This window comes from Coregonus clupeaformis, unplaced genomic scaffold (genome assembly GCF_020615455.1).
Source record: "Coregonus clupeaformis isolate EN_2021a unplaced genomic scaffold, ASM2061545v1 scaf2237, whole genome shotgun sequence".
In the NCBI taxonomy this organism is placed as follows: Eukaryota; Metazoa; Chordata; class Actinopteri; order Salmoniformes; family Salmonidae; genus Coregonus; species Coregonus clupeaformis.
This window is the reverse complement of record NW_025535691.1, coordinates 77,086-84,499: the sequence shown is the minus strand read 5'-3', so window position 1 is coordinate 84,499 and position 7,414 is coordinate 77,086. Positions and strand designations below refer to the sequence as shown.

The following is a 7,414-nucleotide window of genomic DNA, read 5'->3' as shown; positions in this document are numbered from 1 at the left end:
CAGGCTGACATGAATTATCACTCCTTACCAGAGCCTGTACCCTGGACCCACCTAGCCAGTGTCAGCCACTTACCACCCAAGGAGCAGAAACTCATAAAGGGCTAAAGTGCAAAACCATCAACCAAGCAAAAGGAATTCAACAGACAGTCCACTACGCAGAACATACTGTAGAAGTCAGATAAACATGTGAAAACTAATTCAGCAAATATCACTTTACAGAATAGGACTTTTTAATGCTGAATTGAGTATGGCAAGTCATAGAAAATTGTAGGCAGAGGATGATCCATGTGTCACCCTCTAGTGTACAAATGTGCCTGAGTGAAAATAAGTGTTGTCTATATGGGTTGCAGTCTCCTCCTTCCTCCAGTGTTGCCAGTAAAGCCTGAGTTCTGAACATGACAACAATTAGGAAGAAAACAAAAGCAACAAACAATGCCATTTTATTTTATTTAGAGATTGAAGTCCTCCCAGTTGGTATCACACATTGTCATCAGCAATCATTAACAGTATTCAGCAATGATAATTAAAATGTGAAGAACATGGGCTGATGTCTCGTTAGTGTATCAGACAGACCAGTGGGTGGTGGCCTTCATAACCATAACTATCAATTCATCTACTCAACTGACCAGTTCTACTTAACATAAAGTTAATCTCAAAGCATGAGTTGCAATATAGGAGGTCAATACACAATAACACAACGAGAGACAGGCTTTAGCAGCTCATATTAATTGTTTGTCTGGCTGATGATGGTGCTGTAAACAGATAGGCATAGAAGGTCTGGAATAAGGAAATCCCACCCAACCAGTCTCCCCCATCTCCTCTCTTTCTCTGATCCCATAACATAGGAGCTGCCAGGACTGGGGTCATCATACTATAACCTTTCAGCTTTGGGCTACAGTAATCATATAAAGTCCTGGAACACTACAATGGGAGCAGAGAGAGAGGGAAGAGAGAAGGAACAACCAAAAAGGTCTCTAGATAGAAAAGAGTCTCTGCTGTGTGAGTGGTGACAGACAGCAGCATTGGTCTGAGTGATCACGGTTAGACGATGGTGGGAATTGAGATCTACAGGATGGCACAAGGTGGGCGATTTCTGGTCCACTTCTCCACTTGCTTGCCATCATATGTGTTCTGGAGAGCGTCCCTGACCTGAAGGGGCATACACATTGTTGAGACCATTTGCGTCAATTTCACAACATTTGTGTCAATTTCAGTGAACAAACTGGCTGAAGTTGACCGTTCTGCAACTTCAGAGGAGAACGCTTCCGGTACTCACATCCTTTTCCATGGGGAAGCCACCTGTTTCCAGCTTGGAGAAGACCAGCTCCCCGTTGATCTCCAACTCAAAGCTGCCTGTAGAAACAACAGCATCACACTTATCTTCAAAACAATATGTAGGTTCAACCTTGACAGACACATACACAAAACAGGTGTGAAAACTGGTATTTTACCAAAAGAATAGGTAAATATTACAACATTTGCACAATACATTTCACTGTAGCCACTGTGCTTCTGCATCTGCATTGCTTGCTCTTTGGGGTTTTAGGCTGGGTATCTGTATAGCACTTTGTGACAGCTGCTGATGTAAAAAGGGCTTTATAAAATAAATGTGATTGATTGGGTATCCAGCTGACCTTTTCGTCCTACAAAGCCTGACACCTCCGCCTCAGGAAACCCCACAGCGACAGCCTGCTGAAGTTTCTTGTAGCGGGGCTCGTACCCTCATTGGCCACTAAAACAGTGATAAGAAAACCAAAACAGTGATGAATAATTAAAACAGCATAAAATATCAACATACAGACTCAACCTGAGTGTTAAAAGGTATGGCAGTTGCCATATTTCCATATAATTTCCATAGTTTCCGGCCTCCATAAAACAAACGCATCCTCCCAAATTTAAATTAATATAAACCTACCAGTATTCCACTCTGATCTGCACCACACCCATGGCTTTTGACTCAGATTCTTCTTCTCACTCCTTTCTTCTTGAATGTGCTTCGCTGATGTAAAGGTGTTTTGCCTGGCTGACTGAGGTGGGAGGAGTAAGAAACCTCAATATGAAAACACAATAGGAGCAATCGTAACCTGCCTCCTTAGTCATGAGTAAGTCTAAAAAGGGTATATTAGAATACAGGTTTACTGTCCCAGGTAGGGTTGGGACAGTGATCAACTGAAACAGACAAGTTACTAGATGATAGTTAACTGTTTTTTCAGGTAAAACAAACAATGAAACATTGCAAAAACAAAAACCATTGACAATCAAGTCTCCAAAGGCTCATCATCCTGAGTTATTTCAAGTTTCTATCCTGTTCTTCAGTAATGGATAAGTTCTAGAAAAACATTGAAACGTGTATTGAGACAATAATATAGCTGGGCAGGGTATTGGATTCCATGTGTGTACTGAGTCAAGACCATAACATGAAGGAACAACACCTCCACAAAATGTAATATCAGAGAGGATCTATTCCTACTCAGAGTGAGTTGGAAACATTTCAGTTAGCAGAAGTACATAACTAGCTTGATGGCAGTGGTATTTTGAACTTAACACCAGCCAATTCAGGAAGAAAAATGAAATTTAAATTGCAATTGTCTTCAAACTCTATTCAATGTGGAATTATAATTTCAGTGTACTTCCTGAATGTAATTAATTAAAATGAAATTGACTCCAACCCTGCTTAACACATTCAATACAGGAAAAAACACTCGGACTCACTATACTGTAGCCAGTCAACAGGGTTTGATCAATGAAGATGCAATGTATGAAACTTACCAAGATGCTTCTTGCTCCAAAGGCTCTTCTCTTCCTGCTGCGGTTGTCATGGCTGGCTGTGTTGACATTACAGCGTGGGTGTAGCCAACAGCACACAAACACCTGTTCCCCCTATAGAATGATCACATGACAGTGGTATTAGATGTCTGAATGTGAGCAACAACAAGAGAGTAATTACTGAGACTTACCTGAGTAACACACCTGAGGTGCTTTGTTGCCATGGGGATGTACTGTAAGAACAGTTCAGACCTGTGAATGAGCCAATACTCTAATAATAACATGTTAGTATGTTGTTACATAGCACTTTAGATTTCAATTGTTTTTCCATTCTTATGGAGTTGAGTAGTTATTACTGAAGTGAAACAAAGAAGAAAAAACATATGTTAAGTCGTTTTGAACATGACACGTTAAGAAAGACAATACTAACATATTTATGCAGTTAAATAATCCTTAATTTTATTTTGTGATAGAAGTTCTCCCAATGGGTATTATACTTGACAGCCCTGGGCAACGGGAAAAATAATATTCAGAGATGATATTCAATAAACTGTGCGCATAAACAGATGCTGATGAGGTGTCGTTAGTGATAGACAGACCAGTGAGAGATGGCCTTCAAAACAACTAAGGATTTATCTACTTGCAAGGTCAGCTCTACTAATAGTAAAGCTGATCATATATAAAAGCCACAGAGTCAATGAAAATGCATTATCTATGATTCAGTGGCAGTATACAGGTTTGGCTACTACGGTGTTTCTCACGTTTCGGCTAAAGAGAACAGTTCAAAACAGAAACCTAGTTCACTGTTAAAGACACTGCCTGGAATGCTCCAGGCAGATTAGCTATAAAATGGACAAAAAATAATAATATATATTACATCCAAGTTCCGATAGAGATACACTAGTTTTAAAAATAAACAAAAGTTGTAATGACAGAACGGACACACAAAAAACCTTGTAAAAAGTATAAGTTTCCACCTAGTTTAAAGTGTCTCCATTTCATAGACTTTAGAACACATCTTATTAAATCAATTGACAAACATTGCATTGACAGTGACAGGTTTAAGCAGCACGTTCATCAGCATAGTAGGGTACAGGATACAAGTTGTGAAACAGGGCTTATGACGCTTAGAGCTTTAATAATTTTCACAGAGGGCTGAAAATAATTTAGCTCCTTCCCTTCTTGAGAGGAATTAGAACAATCAGGCAGTAACTGTCTGCCAGGCAATGAGGCTTTCGGAATATAACAGGGTGTCCCTCCCAACCCGTTTGCCCCTCCATCTTACGGTCTCCTCCCTTTCTCTGATCCCATAACATAGGAGCTACCAGGACTGGGGTTATCATACTATAAACCTTTCAGCTTTGGGCTACAGTAATCATATAAGTCCTGGAACACCGCAATGAGAGCAGAGAGAGAGGGGAGAGAGAAGGTACAACAAAACCTTACGACAGGTTGTACTCTAAATCAAAGACAGCGGCTTCAGTGGTCTTAGTCCAACTCTGCTAGTGTAGTTTCAACAGAGAGTTGTGTCACCCTCATGCCCGGTTAGTGCAAAGGCTGAGTGAGTGATGACAGTGGCAGTGATGGGAGTGCAGCGTCCTGTCTTCAGCATGCTGCTGTCAGGAGAGGCCAGGGTTGGAGGATAGAAGGAGAGGAGATCTACAGGATGACACAAGGCGGGCGGCTCTTGGTGATCTTCTCCACTGGCTTGCCATCATGGGCTTTCTGGATAGCGTCCATGACCTGCAGGGGGATAAGACATCTTGTGTCAATGGCGCTAGTCATTGGCAGTTGACACACAGACAGTGGGTCAGACATTAAAATGCCAGCTTTGTAAGAACTTAACAACTTACGTCGTCTTCATATGGGAAGCCGCTTGTTTCAAGCTTGGAGAAGACTACTTTCCCATTGATCTCAATCTCAAAACTGCCTGCAGAAACGAAAGCATAAAATCAAGGCAAAACAATGTAGTCTTTGAGACTAAAGTAGAGACATACACTCACAAGCCAGTTTATTAGGTACCCCACCCTGTTCACGAAAATGGTTAACTCCTACAGACAGTGAGTCACGTGGCTGTGGATTGCTATATAAAGCAGGCAGACCAGCAGAGGCATTCAGTTACTGTGTGATTGAATGGGCAAAACGAGTTACCTAAGTTACTTTGAGCATGGTATGATTGTCGGTGCCAGACACGTCAGATCCAGCATCTCAGAAAATGCCGCCCACCTGGGCTTTTCACACACAAGTGTCTAGGGTTTCCCGAGAATGGTGCAAAAAACACAAAAATCCAGTTAGCGGCAGTCTTGTGGGCTAAAACAGCTAATTGATGAGAGATCAAAGGAGAATGGCAAGAATCGTGCAAGTTAACAGGCAGGCCACAAACAGACAAATAACGGCACAGCACAACAGTGGTGTGCAGAACAGCATTTTAGAACGCACATCTCATTGATCCTTGTCACGGATGGGCTATTGCAGCAGACAACCACACCGGGTTCCACTCCTATCAGCTAAACACAAGAAGAAACGGCTCCAGTGGGCACGCGATCTCCAACACTGGACAATTGAGTAGTGGAAAAACGTTGCCTGGTCCAACGAATCCCGGTTCCTGATGGTAGAGATTTGGCGTAAGCAGCATGAATCCATGGACCAATCCTTCCTGGTGTCAACGGTACAGGCTGGTGGCGGTGGTGTACCACGGTCAAATCTGCAGCAACTGCATGATGCCATCAGTGTAGACCAGCATCCCTATGGAATGTTTCCGACTTGAATAATTAATTCCCCGAAGAATTCAGGCTGTTCTGGAGGCAAAGGGGGGGGGGGGGGGTCCAACCCAGTACTAGATGTATACCTAATAAACTGTCCAGTGAGTATATCGCTACACAGAGGAGAGAATGTGTAGCTATGTCAAAATACTTCACATTAGTACTGTGTCCTTCCCAACACTGTACGTACCTGCATTGTCTGTAGTAGGCTATGTCGAAAGGACCAACTTACCTTGCCTTCCTACGAAGCCTGACACCTCCGCTTCAGTGAACTCCGCGATTACAACCCGCGCGAGCTCCTGATAGCGGGGCTCGTACCCTCATCCACCGCTAAAGACAACGACAAAACAAAAACATGACTTAGTGATCAATAATTAACCCTAAAGTGGTTGGGGGGAAATGTCCAACAATGTTTAAGGTAAACATTCACCAACTAACGTTAGCTAGCATAAAACACAGCCCGTTTCATAATCAATGTGTGGGTACTATCTGTGCTATGAAGGTGGCTAGTTCGAACTGCTAGCTAGTACTGTAGCTAGCTAGCTAAAACGCATGGGAGCTGCTTAGAAAAAAAGGCGAATAATCCAATAAATGGAAAATAAACATACCAGTATTCGACTTTGACTTGCACACCCATGGCTGTTGAAGAAGCTAGCTAGCTTGCTAGTTCCTTCTTCTCGATACGCTGATTCTGGTTTGACCTAGAGACACAATTGTGTAACACAGATGCTAAAAAGGCTAACTAGCTAGCTAAAGCGTATGAGCAGAGAAATGCTTTCGATTGATGTAAAAAGAGGTGGGAGGAGCGAGAAAAAGCAGGAAGAAAAAATACTAGCAGGGACCTGTTCCAATACTTTTGAAATGCATCCATCCTTTCCCTTTCTTCTTCCCTTCTATGGGATTATTGATCCGTTTGAATGGCAAATACTATAGACATATAGGTGAGGTTTGGGGCGTTATTGATCACACTACAATGAACAATCCAACTTTGTAGCAAAAAAACGATTGCAGTAGTAGTATTTTAAAACAATGGACAATTGTCTGTCCACCGCATAGTTTGCCATTTTGTTTATAGGAATGCAGTCAAAATTAATGTTTGGTATGCAAGATTGCATGAATTTAAGTTTAATAATTTACTTACCTGAATCAAACTGCACCCATTCATTAAGAAATGCTTAACAACATGATTTATATACTGCCTCTCAGTCATTGGCAAGTCGACATAGGATAATAACTGTACAGATGTACTGCATCAATGACAAAGGTGGGCTGGGCAGATGACAAACTCAGACGGATGAGTTATGTCATAAAGTTGGGTCAATAAAGACCAGCCTAACTATTTTTCTTCCTTATCTTTTACTATTGCAAGGCATGCTGACCCAGAGGTGTGGCTTGTAGCTGTCTCTTTAACTGCAATAAATGGCTGGCTCCTTACTTATGCTGCATTCATAACCAAGTGGGAAGGTAGTATTTACCACATATAGGACTGGTACAAATCCAGTTGAATCAAATCAAATCAAATGTTATTTGTCACATACACGTGTTTAGCAGATGTTATAGTGGGTGTAGCGAAATGCTTGTGCTTCTAGCTCCGACAGTGCAGTAATATCTAACAAGTAATATCTAACAATTTCACAACATAAACCCAATACACACAAAACTAGTAAGGAATGGAATATAAGAATATATACATATATGGACAAAGCGGCATGGACTAACATACAGTAGAATATTATAGAGTAGAATGCAGTATATACATATGCGATGAGTAGTACAAAATATGTAAACATTATTAAAGTGACTAGTGTTCCATTTCTTAAAGTGGCCAATGATTTCAACAGGCAGCAACAGCCTCTAATGTGCTAGTGATGGCTATTTAGCAGTCT

The 7,414-nt window shown here is 41.5% G+C and overlaps 2 pseudogenes; both read right to left on the bottom strand.

The window, feature by feature from the left end:
- Nucleotides 1-430: 430 nt before the first annotated feature.
- LOC123488376 lies at nt 431-3,115 on the bottom strand (annotated as a pseudogene).
- A 90-nt stretch (nt 3,116-3,205) lies between these two features.
- Nucleotides 3,206-6,298, bottom strand: LOC123488377 (annotated as a pseudogene).
- Nucleotides 6,299-7,414: the final 1,116 nt, after the last annotated feature.